We start from the raw sequence: 20,866 nt of genomic DNA, 5'->3' as shown, positions 1-20,866 counted from the left end.
ATTAGATTTCAAATAATCCAATGGAGATATTTGAATTCTTGTTTTTTCACAATATTGTACTATGTCATTACTATTAACTAAGGTCCTTTTAGAGTAGTAAAGAAATCACCTCCTGTTTCTCAATCTGATTCATACTCCAAGAAATAATTTTTAGAGTCACCACAAGGAGCATGATCATCCTCACTTTCAGGATATTCAATTGTTTGTTCTTTGTTATCCACCATCAATCTATGTCTGATCATATTAGTACATGTATCTCAATCATGATCTGCTCTTAAGTGAAAAACACACATATTTTTCCTTTTTGGAGTAGGTTCAATTGCTAATCTCTATTGAATATGTGGTATTTGCAAATATTTACCTCCATTTAAATTTCTATAACCTTCCTAATGAGGTTGATAAGTAGGTCTACTGATTTATTTTTTCAATGAAATGAGCACATTAGACAATTTTTGAAGCATGGCTTCTGTAGTATTGGAAGTACTATATGTATTTCTCATAGTTCCAAATTGAAACTCTCTTTTCCACTTACCAAAGGCTATCATGTCATCCTCCATCTCGACAGTTAGTGTTTGAGTAGCTTGCAAGTTGGCTACATTTTCTCTTCTAATCTAGTATCCTAGATCAACTGGCATTGAGCTAATGTAGAAATTTTTCTTATTATCATTAGTAGGTGCACTTGCAGAAATAATTCTTTTGAGAAGTTTATTAAATTTTTCTTTGAAATCTCTCATAGAAACTAAGGTTTATTTCTTTATTTGTGCCAATTGTAATGAAAAGGTTTGTGCATCTTCTATGCTTTTGTATCTTTCCTCAAACCTTTGTTTCATGGTGTTCCAATTTGTGATGCATCCTATAGGTAGGTTTTGAAACCAATTTGCAGCATTATCCACCAATGTATCTAAAAACATTCTAACTACCACATCCTCATGTTGAGGATTTACTACACCACAAACCTTATGGAAAGCACTCAAGTGTTATTCTATAGAAGTAGAGCCATCTCCATTGTATCTTGGAAAGTTATTCCTTGATTCTCTTGGAAAATCATTATTAGCCCCAAGGGAAAGAGGAGCAATAGAATTTCCCCATGGTTGTGCCATAACTACTAGTACAACTATTTGATTTGTTTGAAAAGTAACAGAAATAGGAAGAGCAATACCAATCAACAACAAAGCATTAAAAATAGAAGGAATAGAATTTATAACAATAGGAGGAACAAAAGATTGACTTCTCTATGTTCTATTTAGAGGAATAATTTTAGACGATAGAGTATCTTGAAGTTATTTGGTTACAGATTCCCTTGCATGTGTTCTTCCTATTTTGTAAAGCTCTTCTAGGATAGGAAAGTTAACCTTCTTGAGCTCTTCATATATTGGGTCGATCTTTCCTTCTCCTTGGCACTGCTAGTATATGTGGAATCTAGTATGTATCAAATGTTCAAATAAATGGTGTTTTTTAAATTTATCTTACCAGTCCTCAACTTTGAATTTGCTCCAATTCTTCGATAGTTTGAGGTTGTCAACTAGTATAAAGTTCTTATGGAAAACAACTAAATACCACAAGTCCTTTCTTGAAACTCAAATATATATTTAGAGTATAACTGATTATGAAGAGAAATTCTTCAAAACTTTCATTTGAATTTCCCCAATAGAGTTGCCAAAAATTGTTGGTTAATAGTTTGTTCTCCTATTATATTTGATAATATTGATTCTTTGATACCTAGTGTTTGGAGAAACAAAAGGATGTTTACCAACAAATGGGTTAGTTTATGTATCCTATTATTGCCCTTGAAAAAATTAGGTACAAGTGCATATGATTCTTGCAATAATATGCAATGAATATGTCTTTATGTGAACATATATTCTTGATATTATAAGCCCTTAACTTGAGAGTAGTAAAGGATAACCAAGTTGTTTGTAGTCACAAGAAACTTAGGAAAGATGTATATGAATAACCTATAAGACTCAATGGAATGATTATAGTAGATTATCTTGATATTTTCTAACTTCTAATTATATTCTAAATGCAAATTACTCATCTAAATGTAGAAGTAGGAAAGAAAGGATTATACATATGAGGGCAAGGAGAATTGATTTGGCTATTAGCCTTGACTAAAATGTAATTCAAAAAGCATCCAATAGATTTGCATACACTATCCATTACTTCCCAATAAAACGTCTAACATGTATGAAACTATCAAGAGAATAAATATAACCATATATGAAGTGAAAAATGGCATTACTATACTACAAATATCAAAATGAAATAGAATCCATTTGATTATTTATAGGATTGTAAACAATTTTATTTCAACTCTAAGTGCAAAGCTATCTAATGCATGGACTACAAAACATGAAAGGAAAATACTACAAATAGAATTACAGAACCATTCAATCTCAATTTTTCCAACCTTTTCACTATCACATGAGGTTAAATTTATAGTTTTTTGTTATCTTTCCTTATTCCTAGCAGAGAAATATTACATAATAGAATAGAAAATGAGAAAAAATTATAAAATTATCCAATTTGTATCATGATATGAGCACATGGTATCTCTTCTAGTGACAATTCCTAATCCATGGTATTCTTGAAAATTCCCAATGCCTTTTCAACTTCCTTTGCAATCTTAGAAAATCTTGTGGAAATCATTTATTCTTCATCTTCTATTGTTTCAAGCCATATACATATATTTCCTATTTCAGTGGTCACTACATTTTCAAATTCTAGCCATTGACCTCAAATTAATGATCATGATTTAAATGTTATGTCTTCCTTTATAACTTCCTCTTTGGGTCCTCCATGTACACATGTTGAACTGTCACTTTGTCACTTAGAATAATGGTCGAGAAATTTTACATAGCAAGAAAGCAAGAGATGTAGATCTTTTTCACTCTGACAATGATAATAAAATGAGGTTAAGTCTCTTTTTTTCATAGTTTGGGTACCTTTTTCCAAGTAGGCACATCATGGAAAATCGTTGGCATCATTCCATTGCTTGGAGAATCTGACATTGACTTTCTTTCTTTCATGGCACCTTATGAGTAGATTTTAATTGTGCTTCATGTGATGTTATGGTCCACTAGACACATATCTTCACATCACTTTGTCACATAAATAAACAAATGAGCATCTTTACATAGCAACATTATGATTTCTATATATCTTCTTTGATCTGATAGCTAAAGGCATCTAACTTTCATTTAATATTTTGAATAGAACCCAATATGATAGGTAAGCATATAACTTTCAACTCATCAATAGCATGCATTCTTTGATTTAATTGACTTTTCAACTTTGTCATGTATACATGTAGATCAATATTAATCATCAATTTTATTTTCAAAAGGAGTCATATCACCTTTGACTTGCTTCCTTCACCATTTCTCCATTTTGAATATCCATTCTATATTGAATCTAACTAATTTTTTCTCTGACTTATTTTCACAATCTAAATATCAATATTTAGTCTTAGTCTTCAATGTTTCTCTATTGTATTTTCTCTATATATGCCCATTATTTCTTCATCCTACCTGTATCATTTCCTTTAATGAAACACTTGATCATAGAATTAGGGTTTCTTAGAAATTTGTAGGAATTCTTTCATGAAGAAGTACTTCTCAACATGGATCTTTTCCTTTAATATTATTAGTAAAAAAGAATATAAATTATTAGAGATGTTCAAACCTTCTTCTCATTAGGAAATTGCATAACAAACCCTCCCAAACCTAATCACATATCCAAGATTCAATGTATTGCTCATATGATTTCCCTCATAAGGTTATCTTAAAGGGAAGATGAAAAGAAAGGCCATCCTATGGGAAATCTATACTTACACTCAATACATTGACACTTGACTTAACTTTAAAGCTTAAAGAAAAAACATATGGTCTAAAACTTAGGCAACAAAAGTCTAACAAAGTTGCAAATGCTCTTAGTAGAAGAAAACTCTTGTTGACAGAAATGCAGATAGAGATGGTTGGGTTCAAATAACTTAGAACTTTGTATCAAGATGATCCTAATTTTAGTGGAGTTTGGAAGGGTTTCACATAACCTATTACACTTGATAGGACAAAGTGGTTGGATTTCATGATCTAGGATAGTATGTTGTTCAACGGAAGCTAGTAGTGCATTCCCCAAAGTTTAATGAAAGATAATCTCATCAAAGACAAGCATAGTAGAGGATTGGATGGACATTTTGGTAGAGATAAGACCATTAATTTGGTTGCTAAAAATTATTACTGGCTACAGTTGCAGAAAATTATGAAGAATTTTGTATAGAGTTGTGGAGTATGTAAGATGGTGAAAGGAGTGAAGAAGAATACAAGGTTGTATCAACCATTACCTATACTAGAGAGGTTGTGGGAGGATGTCAAGATGGATTTTTTTCTTGGATTACCAAGGAAGTATCAAGGGCATGATTTTATTTTTGTGGTGGTTGATGAGTTTTCAAAGATGGCACATTTCATTCTTTGCAAGAAGACTAGTGATGTTGTTCATGTAGCAGAGTTGTTTTTTAGACAAGTGGTGAGACTATATGGTCTACCAAAGAGTAAAGTTTTAGATTGAGATACCAAATTTGTTGGTTATAGTGTACATTGTCGAAGAAGTTGAAGATAGATTTGATGTTTAGTTCATCACATCATCCACAAACTGATGGAAAAACATAAGTTGTGAATTGTAGCTTGCGAAACTTGCTAAGATGTTTGGTTAGAGCCAAGCCAAAAGGATGAGATCTCATTTTACAATAGGTAGAATTTGTATATAATAATTCTATCAATATGAGTATTGGTAAATCACCATTCTATATTGTATATGGGGTAGTCTCATAAATGCTTCTAAATTGTGTCATTTGGATGAAGGATAGATAAGTAGTGCTGAAGTAGAAAAATTTGTTGAACATTTGAAGAACATCCATGAGGAGGTGAGGAAGCACATCATAAAGATGAATGCATAGTACAAAGATAAGGTATATGTGAAAAGGAGGTATAAGGAATTTTAGATTGGAGATGAAGTCATGGTTCATTTGAGAAAGGAACATTTTCCAATGGTTACATATAATGAGTTAAAGATGAAGAAGTTTGGATAGTGTAAGATAGTGAAAAGGCATGATTTTGGAAATGCTTATGAAGTGGAGTTGATTGTTGAATTGAATACTTCACTAGTATTTAACATTTCATATTTGACAAATTATTATCAAGTAAGTGATGAGGATGAAGTTATAGAAGCATAGTGGAGTATTCCAACAATTAGGTCGGCTACAAATGAGACTGAGGAGATACTAGATAGTTATGTTGGAAAAAGTATAAGGAACAAAATTTATGAGGAATGCCTGTTCAAATGGAAAGGAAGGCTAGTAGAGGATTCATTATGGCTAGCAAGGGATGATTTTAACCATCTTGGTTTTTCTTTGAACACCTAAGATGTGACAGATTGACTTCTCAAATTACCCCATGTGTTTGATGCAGGAGCATCCTGGGTGTAAGAGTAGTCTTGCATCACCCAAAACTATTTTTATTTTCAACCTTTTCTATTTTAATAAGGACCAATACCTAGGGGGTTTATTATTTATGGGAGCTTACTATTTTTAGTAAGTTTTTCATACAAGCTCAAAGGTTCTCATTTTCTACATGAAGGTTCATTTCAAAATTATAAGGCTACCATAAAATCTCATTACTCTAGCTTAAGTATCAAACAAATTACTGTAGATTTTTGATGGAATATTTTGGAAAAAAATTTCAAGCTCATCATTGGAGGCCATAGAGTGCCGAAATGAGATTTAAAATTTGATGGAAGGTCCCTTGCATGGTTCCAAGCTTGTAGATGAGGAGCTAGCATATCCAAAAAGTGATTGTAATAGCTAATTGGAGTAACGGTTTGAGAGTTATGGCCTTCCAAAGTTAGGCTAGCTAAAATTTCTAAAATAATTGTCAAAGATGTATTTGTCTAACTTTATATGTATTTTTAGGGTCCATCGGCCCTAGGTATTAAGTATGAACATCTAAAATTTTCCCAAGTGACATAAAATTACCTATTTAAGAAAGGCTCAAATATTATCTAGGACAACTTTAGGTGATAGCTCTTAGCTTGTTTTGTAGACTACTATAATGAAGACACCCATGTGGGTTAGCTTATTGTAATTTTGAATTATGTAATTCCACATTTGTGGTGATAATAAGAAGACCATTTTTTTTTTTCACATTTGATGTTGATTCTTTATTTCTATTATGAGTTTATGGTATTAAGAGGGGCACCCTTCATCAATATTTGTATTTCCCACCATGACCATGAGTTATCTACAAGATGCTTTTAACATGTGCAACAAGCATCTCTTCTTCTTGGGTGAGAACACTCAACACAGTTGGTTTCCTAGAGGGGTCCATGTTGTTAGTTTTTGAGAAGTGATGTTTTCCCTCTTAGAAAAACACCTCTTATGAGTTATAACTCATTCCATGTACATACATTCCTACCAAGGTAGCATTCCTTATAGGTAGTACATGTTTGGAGACTAGAGATGCCATCTATCCTAGTTCAAAATCTATGGACTGCATCTATACATACATACATACATACATACATACATACATACATACATACATACATACATACATACATACATACATACATACATACATACATACATACATATATATATATATATATATATATATATATATATATATATAGATGAAAAATTAAAGCCATGTGGGTCATTGACTATTGATAATCAAGGCTCCTATCAACAAGATTTGGTGGTACATTTATAAAATTTTGTACAGTAGGTGAGCTTGAATATCCTTGGGGGTGGTGGGGCAGTGGTAAGTTTGGTGCTACGTGTAAATGTTGGTAGCATTGAATGCAAAGATGTACTCTAATTACATCTCTATGGAATGCATAATATAGGAAAATTCTCTTGTGTGGTTGCATAACAACATTGTTATTGTGGATGGGTTTTCTATCTAGATCAAAAGCAATGGGAGTGATTCACTAAATTGTAAAATAAGAGGAAAAATGCATTTCTATAGCCATTATACATTTAAAAATTAAAAGAAAGGAAGTGAAACAACAATTTTTTTTATAAATTTAGTATCCATCCATGTTCCATTCAACAGTAAAGGGTTGAATATTGTTTTTTATTGTATTTGGTATTACAAAATATAAGATATATTACATAATATATCAAAGGTGAAAAAATAAATAAAATAGAGACAACATGTATAACAAAGCACACAAAGTTATTGGATAACAAATATATGTCATTAAAAATAATAAAATAATAGATATAATCAAAAAATAACAACTATATAATCAATGTCCACAAAGAGGAAAAGGAAAGTTTTGAAGAGGTCTTGAAACCCTATTGACACATAGATAGTACATATATAGTAGTCAATACAAAAAAGATTAGGTGGAAAGCATGGATAATGGATGTTAAGGAGAAAAAGAATAAGTTTCGATTCAGATGCAATATACTTATAAGAAGGAATTGTCTTGAGGTATGCATAGAAGTATTAAAAAATGTAAGTTTTGTGTCTTCATGTAAGTTGTGTTATCTATTTATGAGTTGATGACATGGGGGAAAATTTTCATTGAAGAGTAGGGTACTCTCATTTAAGAAATCCACCTCATCAACTTCTACAAATTTTTATTTGAGATGCAATTCCTCATTATAAGTTTCCATTTTGCTGGTAACTGTTAATAGGAAATGGTTGTATTGAGAAATTTGTATGACAAAATCCACATGATCAAGTACAATATCATTGAATTATAGTAGATAGAGTTCATTTTCATGCATATGAAGGAGTTTAGTTGTGGTGTCATCAAAAGAAGTTGCCCACAATGCTCAAGTATGGTCTTCAATCTTGACTTAAAGTACATATCTACAATCACAATCTAAAAATGTGGTAAGGCACTTTGGGAAGTACCACTTGTAATCACTATTTTGTTCAACCCTTTTCTTACACTTCTTTCTCACTATGACAAGGGGATATGTTGGATTAAAAAATCTCTTCCTAATGACAAAATCAAGGGTTTCTTTAACAACGCATTGGAGAGGTTTTGAGGACTTTGAACATTCTTCTTCAATCATGGAATTAATTTTCCTTTCTAAAATTAGAGGCATATCTAGCAAGGTGGGCATTGGTGGAAGATATTTATGCCCATGTTTGTAAAACCATGACTATAGTTGGTTGGATTCATAAATATCAAGGTTTATAAGAAACTGCGAATTGGCAAGTGTGCTTATGACCCTACAACCATATCATGTCACATGACCATTTTTTACAACAAGAAAATTGAATATTGTAGATGAAACATTTCTTGCAGTTGCACACCTTCTTTGATAGTAGATGTAAAAACATCAATCATCCCAAGACTCCTTCTGAAAACCTTAGTTCCCTCTTTCATTTTTATTATAGAGGCAAGATCCACACAAATGAAAATTCCAATGAGATCAATTAAAGAATAAATATTTGTATTTAGAATCTCTATAATCGATGTAAAAGTGTAGCATAGTGTTGGAATTAAGAGGTCATCTTCACAAAGAAAAAGTGTTGAATCTTTTTTTAAAGTGATTTTAGAATTATTGTTCAACTTATTTTAGAACTTCTTAGTAGATTTTATGGTACCACTAGATAATACATAGACATCCCAACTTAGACTTTCTCAAAGTGGAGGTCTACAACATCACTCAAGCAAGTTAACTAGACTTCGGTCTTTTTAGTATCAATATTGTCAAAACTAAACAATGTCCATTCTTATTCTTTATGTTGAATTGGTATTTTTCCTTCTTCATAGTCACATGACCTTTAATAGTCCACATTGTTTGATATGGGTTGAGACATTTAAATAGAGTGATTTTTATAGCATGATGTTTTTTTTCTATAGAGATGCACCAAGAGAAAACATCATTTTGGTAGGATTCATCTGCATTGATGTTCCAATGTGTTCAAAATTTTGTCCCATTCTCAAAGGACTAACAAAATATTGGTGCACACTCTTCTCTAGCTATTTAAATAAGAAGCTTAGGACTATTGATCTCCTATTGGTTTTGACAATTGAGTGTCAACACACTTAAATCGTGTACTTAGTTCATGTTGAACCAGTAATACATTCTTAGTACATGTCAAAATAGACCATGCCAAGTTGTAATTGAGTGTTGAGTCACTCATGTGCTAAGTCACTCAAGTTCCAAATAGATAGACCATGCTGAGTGATTCAAGTGCCAAGTAAGACAATTGATGTCAAGTAGTTCAAGTGCCGAGCTAGAAATAGAATTATAGTATGTGTTGAGCATCAATAACTTGAAGTGTTGACTAATATAGAAAGCACATTTTTTTTGTAATAGCACAAACAACTATGTAAACCATTTTTATGCCAGCTTATAGTTAGATCTTGACCTTTTGGAGATAAGGAGAAATCTATTTGCAAAATCCCTATGCAATTACATGTAGCCAATCAAAAAATAGGAAGGATTAAGTGGAAATATGGATGAATCTTAGTTGTAGATTCATACCTAAACCTAAGCCACCAAAGTCTTTATAAGGAATATGAAGCCCCAAAAGTAAATGTAGAGCGAGAGAGAGAGAGAGAGAGAGAGAGAGAGAGAGAGAGAGAGAGAGAGAGAGAGAGAGAGAGAGAGAGTTAAAAGAAGGTAACAAGGAATGAATGATCAAATTTTTTTAGAGAGCATTTAAGGTGAATTAGCAGTCAGAGTGAATTGCAAAATCAGTTAGAGGAGAACAAAGAATAGAGAAGGATACAACATTTTTATATCAGATTAGAAAGGATCAAGAAGGACATTGTATGGATTTGATCTTTAATCAAGAAACTAGATCTGTCCATAAGATCTATGCTAAGACATTTTGATAGGTGATTTTATTTAAATCTCGTAGGTGGAGTAGTCCTAAAAGGCCCTTTAATAGGGTGGCATTCCAAGTGAATGACCAAAAGTCATTTAACCAGGCACACTTCTAATAGGGTGTTGAAATCCTCTAACAAGGTTGGGACTAAATAGTCTTTGTAAGCCTTTCACAGGGTAGATTGTGATTCATGGTCAACCATTGTAACCTTAATTGGCTATACTATACAATTGTAGTAGTAAATATTTTTTGTTGTCATCCCCATCCTAGTTTTACCTTCTCATTTGGAGGGTTTCTAGGTGATCATATCTGGTGTCAAGTGTGTGCTTACATGTTTTAGATGCATTTATTTTACATGTTATTTTTAGTTTATATACTATATGCATCTAATGTATGGTGAAAGTTTTAATTGTTGAAGTTTGAGCTTCTAATTCACACCCCCCCCCCCCCCCCCCTGACCCCACTAGAAATATATGTTTCTCATTTGTGATTCCAACAATTGGTATTAGTGCTGAGTTCTCAAAAGGAAAAAATTTACAACTTAGAAAAAAGATCTTGAAATGAAAGTCTACAAATTGGGAAAGATTATTAAGAATCAAGGAATTGAGATACTACTCATTCCACATCAATTGGATGAGGCAAGAGAGGAACTAAGGAAATCCATGATGAGAAGGAAAGAAATTTCCATTGCAAATAATGACACGCAATACAAAGAGATCAACACCACAAAGCTATTTAGAAATGGAGACGCTAGTGAATATGATGTAGCAGTTGTAGATTTGATGGAAAAGAACTAAATACAAGTTGAGGAAATTAGAAATCTCAAGCTAGAGCAAGAATCCCAAGCCATCATGCTATGTGAGGTGATCGAACAAAAGAAGAAGGCCATAGAAGACAAGAGAACTCTAGCAAACAAACTAGAAGAGAAGTCAATAGAGCTAACTAAAATCTCCAAAATGCAATTGGATACCCTAAGCCAAATGATGAATGCTCATCAGGAGTTGAATGTCAAGGAAATTGAAATAACTACATTAAATTCACAAAATGAACAACTGCAAAATGACCTAAAGAGAGAAAGAGAGATTGCTAAAAGTTTTAATAAGCCAAATGAAGCCATCAAGTACTTTGAGCAATTACTAAAATCCCCTAGATCCAACAATGATATGATAGGTTTAGGCTATACAAGCACTTAAGAAGGAGAATCATCCAAAGTTGTTGAAGAAAGGAACATCAAAGGTAAGAACTCCAAACCCATTTGTCACTTTTGTGGTAAGAAAGGACAAACAAGGTCACTAGACACATGAATGCAGAACCAAAACTATGCATGCACCAAGATTTGAAGGTTATTGCTACAATTGTCATAAATATGGACATAGAACTTTTGAATGCAGATCCAAACCCATGTGGTCATTAGACAAGTCAGCAAAGATAAGAAAACGTGGACACTCTTGCAATTGGGATTACAACACAAGACATAGCTATCATTATTGTTAAGAATATGGACATATCCTTGAGAATTGCATTAGAACACACTTCAGTGGCAACTACAAAAGATGGTTGAGTTAAACCACATGTTTCAATTTTTTGAAGAATGGTCATATTAGCAACCATTGTCCAACTAGGTCAAAGGCACCATGTTCTAAATTTGATAAAGGCAAAGTCAAAGTAGTTGCTAAACACATCAGAAGTGAAATGAACAAGACATAGAGAAAGAGAGATGATTACAGTACATCAAATGGAGGGATCACTTCACCTAATAGGTCAAGTGGTCAAACCTCATCAAACTAAGAAAATAAGAGGTATATGGGACTAATATTCAAAGTATTACATAATACATTAGTTCCAAAGGAAGTCAGTACTAAAAAGACTACATTAGCATGAATAAAGATGCAAGGTGTTGTGAAAATTCAAGTTAAATCTTCAAATTTTTCATGTTGTTTCCAAGCATGAAAAGTTCTCTATGTATATCGAGTGAAACACTAGTTAGTGTCAAGTTTTCAGATTAAGGTAGTCGATGTTGAGTCTGTAGTAGCTATTGTGTGATGTTCATGTCAATAGATGCCAAGAAAAATAGAAATCACATTGATGTCAAGTTTACAATTGTACAAGCATTAAGCATTAAATGCAAATTTTAGAAGGGTATAAGGTCAATTTTCACTCATTTTTCATCATAAAAAATTCAAGTGAGAGAAAGTAGAGAAAGAAGTGATTCAAAAACCTATTCAAATGTTTGCAAAGATCATAGAAATAATTATACTCTAGTTCTTTGAATCTCCAAGGTATTCTTCTTAAGCCGAGTTACATAGTTTGAAATTTGTGTAAACCCTAGTTTTATAGAATGGCTTCCAATTCAAATAATGTAAAAGAGAAAGAGGTTTTAAATGTTCAATTAGTTAGCAACAAGGTAAGACAACTAGATTTTAAAGCAATTCTAGATGTTACTTATAAATAAGACCCATCAGGCATGCTCTCCATGATTCCCCCGAAAGTTATTATGGTTTAGGATGTTAGAAAATGTTATAATTACAAGATATGTGGAATTGGTGATATGGAGATAAGGGAAACATACAAAAATTTATGTGAAAATGAAATTCTAAAAGAAGAGTTCAAGATTGTTGAAAGGAAGGGTTTGACCCATGCCCTAGAATTTCCCATGGCATTAAAAATGGAATGAATTAAGATAATTTTGAGCATAATACATGATGGATGCCTATGGATAGAAGGAGGACCAATCAAGATTTGAAAGAGAATAATTCATAGGGTGACTGACTTTCCAACCTTAGATCAGCTAAATACTCTACAAAGTGATTCAAAAGAGTTTATAGAGAAAAACATAGGTGCAAAGTGGAATGAGCATGGAATGACAATAGACACCATTATAGATTCACTAATAAACTTTGGAGTAAGGGTTATTTCTCATAAGTTCTATCAATCAATAAAATTGAATAGTGTACCCTACATTGTAGTTAATGTGGGCAATCAAATTGTAAAGAAGGATCATAACTATGATCTTGTCGAGCTTCAATTACAATAGTTGATGGAAAATCTTGGAGTAGTCAGAATAACCAAGAGTGCACAGTGTAAGTTTGGATCAATACTTGTTTACATATTTTTCTATGTTCAGAACACATTCTCATCCTTTGGTATAGTTGTTGGAAGACAAAGAGATCAATGGGCATATAGACCAATGAATATACTAAGCAAATGGGAGAGAACTTTGAAATTGTTATGACCAACTATTTTGAAGACTTCAAGAATTCTATAAAGTAGAGGATGACGATACCTATTTCTTTGGTTGAAAAATATTATAATGGTATATTCTTTCTTGTAGATGTTGATTACACATATGTATAGGCTACCATACCTAGGGTAAGATGGCTAAGAACATTAGGATATGAGCTTAATGTTGATGAAGCCTTAGCTACCATCATTGCACTTCTTGCCAAAGAAGTTGATAAAATAGCCAAAATATTTGGAAATTATGATGTTATGGAATCCAAAATAGAAATGGAGTTAAAGAAAGCCTTGACATTGAAGAACAAAGACAAATTGGTGAGGAAATTAAAGGAAAAATTTGGAGAAGGTGATGAAGAAGAATAAGAGGAAGAAGATGAAGAGGATGAAGATGGAGAGCAAGATCAAGCCCAATAATCTCTTGCACTAACTGAAGGATTGGGAGAAGATAAGGATAAAAAAGAGGTAGAAGATGTCAAGGAAGAAGAACTCGAGGAAGCACCAGTACAAGCAGAACCAAAGAAGAGAAAGGCAAAGGCTAAGACACAACCTATGGCAAAGACAAGGGAAAAGAAAGTTGTCAAGCCAAGCTCATCAAAACCAACAACACCAACCACTAGCACAAGAACATGGGCTACCACACAAAAGGTCAAGGAGCAAGCTAAAGAGAAAACTAAGGCTACAAAACAAAAGGACCAAAAAGAAGCAATGAAGGAAATACATTGCACACACTAATGATGAGAGAACGAGATTTGAGGATACAATTCAATTTAGAGTGGTAAGTCATACACCACAATTTGATCTTGAGAATATTTGTAAGAATTTAGAAATAATGTAGATTTGACTAGTTTGAAAAGTATTAATTTTCTAAAAATTGGTAGAGAAGAGAAAAATTTGATTGAAGAGTCAACATATGAAATGATGTCTAAATTTAAGAACACTCCACTTCAATTAGATAATACTATGCCAAAGGAATTATTTACTATTGTTGAAAATGAGTCGCACTATTGTTTAAACCTAGAGAAATAAATTAGAGAATCTACATTAGCCTAGGTAATGCCAGAGTAGAAAAAAGGGTGGCTTGTCAAAGCAAAAAAGAAATATGGTGGAAGGTTTACACCAAAATATAGGGCATTTGACATTCTTTAGAATAACATTGAAGATGTGGGGAAGAAATCTAAGTAGATGTGGAAATTGATTTATGGACTGAAAACTATGAAAGAAGGAGAGGAAGATTCCTTTGAGGGCAGAAATAATGGAGATGAAAATGATGACAAAGAAGAAGATGAAGAAAAGGACAATACTATTGATGAGGAAGCACAAAAGAAATAAGATGACAAGGTTACATCTATATAACAAAAAGAAGAATAGTGTGCAAGATAGACAAGTGTTGAGTGTTAGCCCTCCAAATGACACAAGTATACATTCAAAAATTGTAAATGTTAAGGATGTTTCTGATGTCTCTACTTAGAACATCAATCCTTTAACTAAAAAAGATCTAAAGAATATTCTTGACCAATCTACATGCTACAAGAAAGACTATGTGAAAATCTAGTATTGGTTAGTGTAGATGAACTTGAAAAGGTAGTAGTTGACATCACAAGGAATAAGGTGAGTACACAAGAACCACCTTCTACCATCCCTTCTACTACTAGTGATCAACCATTGATTCAAACATTAGTAGACACATCCACAAAGGTTGACACAACTGTTAAAGTTGATTTGGTTGAATAGGGATAGACTACAATAGAAGAAAAAGAAACACAAGATGCAAGTCAAATCATTGTGATTGACCAAAGCAAATCTGAAGAGAGTAAGGACAAACCAAAGGAGAAGGACCAAGAGGCCATTCAAGCATTGGTAACTCTACCAACATTAAGCACTCCTACAAAAATCCTTTAGAAGCTAAGCACTTAAGCTATACCCCTATAGACCTCAGCACTAGGTTCAAGCTCTTCCAAGATTGAAAAGGTAACTCACTATGGAGATGTAATTTTAGACAAAAAAATAGTGATACGTAAGTTTGATTATGAAAAAATGACACTAGAATATATGAACATGTTGCAATAAGCTTTAGAGAAGAAGAAGCACTAGGAAATACTTAGGAAGGAGTATGACAAAGGCAAGCATTGCAAGAAATTAAAGACATCTTCTTAGATGCATTTAGCTTGTCAACACCAAAATAGATAAAGCCACTATTGGAATAGTTGACAGATATTATGGAAAAGGTGAATAGTGAGGACCATGATACAAATGCTAAACTATTAGAATGGTCTAAAAGAAAGTTTCAAGGAAAATTCAATGAGAAGATATCTAGTGAGATAGTACTTACACAAGTTGTACTAGAAACAAAGATTGAGGGAGTGAAGAAGGTACTTGAGAAAATATTCTCATTGTACACCAAACTTTGTGACCCCACTCTTCACTCAAGACACAAGCCATAGAATTTTGAGTCTAGAGAGGAATCTAAAAATTTCAGGTATGCAACTACCTCAAAACTGAGCTAAGAGTGTGAATCATTTTCATACATTGCTTTAGTCACAAATTCAACTAGCTATATTAACAGAAAAAGAGGCTAATATAAGAGTCAAGCTGACAAATATTGAAGCCTCCCTTACCCCACATATGGAAATACTCCATAAAGAGATAGGATATGTAGAAACTTTGTTGAAGAAAAACCCCCATCTTTCTACTCTAGATGGATTTTTACACCAAGCACCAGAGCTAGCCATCCAAATAAAGTCATTAGATGTTGCATGTAACAACTAGGATGTTTCTCTAAAAATAATCATGGAAGTCCATAAATCTTTCGTGGAAAAATACACCATAAGTGTGTAAACCCTTTGACATAATTGTCAAAAAGGGGGAGATAAATAAGGTAGGGGAGATAAAGAAGCAAGGGAAGTAGATCACAAGGAGGAGTAAATATGAAAGAAGAAAGCGGGACAATAATGAAAGGGGAAGAGATGAATAAAGCAAAAGGGAAGCATGACCAAAGGGGGAGTAATCATATTTTGAACTCCAAGTGACATACATTTACAAAAAAAGCAGAATAGAGATCAGCTAAGGTAGAGCATGAAGAGTATCAATTACAAGTGCATTGAAGTCAAAGAGTATTAGTCAGCTTAGAAAAATCTACTCCAAATAGAGAACAAATTTTGGATATAGAATAGGCATATTAACTCAAAGGGAGTTATAAATTTTGAGATATATAGGTTATTATAAAATTTTCAAATTTTGAAGTTTTTTATATAAGCCAAGTTGTGAATATGTTATACTTGAGAATATTAGATTGATCATATATATATATATTTATTTAAGCATTTTTGACACTCATGTCAAAGGGGGAGATTTTTAATCTCAAATTGGCTCTGACAATTGAGTGTCAACACACTTAAATTATTTACTTAGTTCATGTCAAACCAGTAATACATGCCGAGTACAACATGTGAATATAGACCATGCTGAGTTGCAATGAGTGTCAAGTCACTCATGTGCCAAGTCACTAAAGTGCTAAGTAGATAGACCATGTTGAGTGATTCAAGTGCCAAGTAAGATAGTTGATGCTAATTAGTTTAGGTGCCGAGATAGAAACAAAATTATAGTATGTGCCAAGCATCAAAAACTTCAAGTGCTGAGTAATACAAAATGGACATATTTGTTTTTAATGGCACAAACAACTATGTAAACCATTTTTGTGGTAGATTATAGATAGATCTTGATCTTTTGGAGATAAGGATGAATCTATTTTTAAAAATCCCTATGAAATTATATACAACCAATCAAAAAATAGGAAGGATTAAGCAAAAATATGGATGAATCTCAGTCGTAGATTCATCCCTAACCCTAAGCCACCAAAGTCTTTATATGGAAGATGAAGCCCCAAAAGTAAATTTAGAGAGAGAGAGAGAGAGAGAGAGAGAGAGAGAGAGAGAGAGAGAGAGAGAGAGAGAGAGAGAGAGAGAGAGGTAATAAGGGGTGAATGATTGAATTTATTCAGAGAGCATTCAAGGTGACTTAGCAGTGAGAGTGAATTGTAGAATCAGTTAGGGAAGAACAAGGAATAAACAAGGATACATCATTTTTATATTGGATTAGAAAGGATCAAGAAGGACATTATGGATTTGATCTTTAATTAGACAACCAGATCCATTCATAAGATCTATGCTGAGACATTTTGACAAGTGATTTCAGTTAAATCTCCTAGGAAGAGTCATGCTGAATCAAATCCTTTAATAGGGTGGCATTTTAAGTGAATGACCAAAATTCCTCTAACCAGGCACACTTCTAATAGGGTGTTGAAATCCTCTAACAAGGTGGAACTTAAGAGTCCTTGTAAGCCTTTAATAGGGTAGGCCTTTCGTAGGAAAAATCATGATTCATGGTCAACCATTGTAACCTTAATTGGCTACACTTTACAATTTTAGTAGTAAAGATTTGTGGCTGTCATCCCCACCCCAATTTTACCTTCTCATTTGGAGGGTTTTTGGGTGATCATATTTGGTGTCAAGTGTGTGTGTGCTTACATGTTTTTACTTTACATGTTATTTTCATTTTATATACTATATGCATCTAATGTATGGTGAAAGTTTTAATTAATTTTGAGCTTATGATTCACCCACACACCACCCCCCACTCTCCCCCCCCCCCCCTCAAAAGTATATGTTTCCCATTTGTGATTCCAACGGGGACACCAATGATATCATGTTCCATGCATATAACCTCTAAGTTAGAGATTATAGTTCACCTAAATAAGTAGGTAAAATAATAATTTTATTAAGGTTACATAATTCCATAAAATAAAATAAAAGAATGGTTTTAATAAATAGAATCATAGTAGTCATTGACTTACCTTGACTCACAAATGGTGGTAATGGAATAATGGGTGACATGTATTATAAAACCATTTTGGATCTTATATGAAGTTACAAGATCATTAAACTTCCATGGCAAGGCTTCTTTTGTGGTGAAGGCCATTAGATAGCTCTAGAAATTTTACCTATTTGTTTCCTTAGTTCCTTGTCCAAATGGTGCAATGCCAAAGACCTAGAGATGTTGTTGCACATGTAGCTTTTCATTGTTGATAAGTTTGATTTTATCTTCCATAAGAGATTGAGACATAACTTGCAAAGATTGAATTAACCCTATAAAGTGATACATGTGATTATCATGATCTTGTTTAGAAATACAAACATAGTAGTCAACAATATTGTAAATTTAGAGGAGTATGTGTTTCTCAATGTCCTAATAGTCAACTTTATACAATTAGGGTTGGATCTAAGTTGTCTAGTATGGTACCACTTTGCACGAGAATATAGTGGTTATAGTAGAAGAAGAGCATTTGTAGCTCACTCACATATGGTTGAGTGCATCTCTATGGTGAAGTTTAGGATGTAAAGTAATGAGTAACTATAGTGGCCTACATCTATAAAAATAATCCATATAAAATGGAAGGTAACATCAATTTAACTTCAAGGTAAATTGATGCATACTTGGAGATTCTTACTTATATATAATTCCCTTTTTTAATTGTGTTGTGATCTATTTTTAGTTGTCATATATGTTTTCAATTCAATGTACAATAATATCCTTTCACATTTTCATATAAACTATGAAGTTAAAGTAATAGAAGAGAATTCATGTTGTCTACTAAGAAGGAAGCTATAATAAGTTTGGTTGTATTAAATACATTTAGTTTGAAATCAAAACATGTACACAAGGAAGAAGAATAGAGGTAACAAGGCATACCAAGAATATGCAATCAAGAATTTATGTCTTCAACTACATGTTTTGTAATGCAAAATGTGTTCTTGGAAGAGGAGTACTGTTAGCAAGAAATGGTTAGTATGGCTCGAAAAGACATATTTCTTTAAAAAATATGGTTGAAACCTTTTTATTGATTTTTTCATAAAGAAATTACAAGGAACACAATATCCAATTATTTAGTACAAAGATCATTCTAATTCTATCTATAAACATCAGTTTCAAACCAAAACATATATACACTGAAAATGTATAGATATATGAGTGCATAAAAATAAATACAATCAAGAATTGCTTCAGTGACACACATGTTTGTCGATTAAAGTGTGGGAGTAGATTCAAAATAGTTATAAAACTTGCATTATATCATATTATGTGAAAAAAGTAAATGTCAAGAATAGGCTAAAATAGGATAGGAAAGACACATTGTTAGATATAGATAATACTAAGAGGCGAGTTAATCAATATTCTACAAGATTTTGGCCACAACTAAATTGTGTTGATTAATTTAGAATGTGCATATGAAAGTAAACTAACAATTCTAAACAACAAAACAAATCCATACAAAAAGAGAACTCATAACACCATATTTCGTTAACCAAGGAAACCTTAGCCAATGTAAAACCCTAATTGAGATGGTACCCACAAAATGATCCACAAAACAAAAATTCATGTTAAGAATATTGACCCTAGTAGGAATCTATGAATTACATATAGTGTCTCGATCCTTGTTAGAGGACTAGGCCATGTTAAAAGCTTCAACCCTATTAGGAGTTAGTATTAAAAATAAAAAAATGTATGCAAGAAGAGCCCACTGCCCAAATATGCAATTATACAATGCAGTTCTTATATACAAAAAACACAGATACAGAAACTTTTTTACTGTTGATTATTTTTCTTTGCATATCTCTGATCTTACATTAGATTTCACATCAAATCACCTTCACATGAGTTTTTGTATCACATACATACTTCACAACACCACGCATAACTTTTCAAGTTATAATCTTCCTTTATATCTTGCATTTTAACAAAACTTTTCCTACTAGCCTTCAAGTTGTCACACATATAACATATTAAAAAATTAACTCTTGCTAACATAGGGTTAACATATATGATGTCATCCATAAATAATTAAGTAATTATTTCAAAACCAAAATAATTACCATAACCTATTATTCACCTTTTACTGTTGTGCTCTATCCTACTCAATTCACTACCCTTACTGATAAAACTAATATATTGTTGTCATACCATCCATATTGTACTATACACTTAGCCATGTCATTAGGACACTCTATACAACCTATCCTAAACTATGTACATGGAAAATATCTCTATAGATTGTGCATTGCCAAAATTGTCTCTATACTTCTAGTAAAATTGTCTAACACTTAGACAATTTTCTATTGCAAATTGTGAGATATTTAACTATACATTATTTCATCTCATCCGAAGATATATGTTGCCATAAATGAAAAACCTAACTTATCCTACTTATCAATATTGCCAACACACATTTATATAAAGTGTTAAATAAGTATATGTAAGAATATGTACAATGTATGCAAAACCTTAAAAATATTAGGACATGATTAGATTATAAAGTTAAGGTAAAATTTGATGTTTTTGCAAAAAAGGATAGCGAAAAACATAAACATATAATAAAAAGGGTGCAAAAAATGCATTCTAATACTACTATATATAACTTGGTATACAAAATTGTGTTATGACAAAAATCATTGTACTTAATTGTATGTGAGCTATCTTTTAGATGTTATAGGTTTTTTTATGTAAATAAAAAAATGTGGTGTCTCTTTGAGAAATCTAAAATATGCAAGGGTAAAGGTATATGTAAATTTAATAAGTGTTGAAGATATATATAAGGCATACTTGTATTCAAAATAGAATTAAGTGTTTATAACTTAAACTTCAATCAACATTTGATATAATAGGGGAGGAATATAACATCGATTCACTCATTATACTTGTCACATTAATATGTGCATATA

This window comes from Cupressus sempervirens, chromosome 6, assembly GCF_028749045.1.
Source record: "Cupressus sempervirens isolate cs-2001-9-10 chromosome 6, ASM2874904v1, whole genome shotgun sequence".
NCBI lineage: Eukaryota > Viridiplantae > Streptophyta > Pinopsida > Cupressales > Cupressaceae > Cupressus > Cupressus sempervirens.
This window is presented reverse-complemented; position numbering follows the sequence as displayed.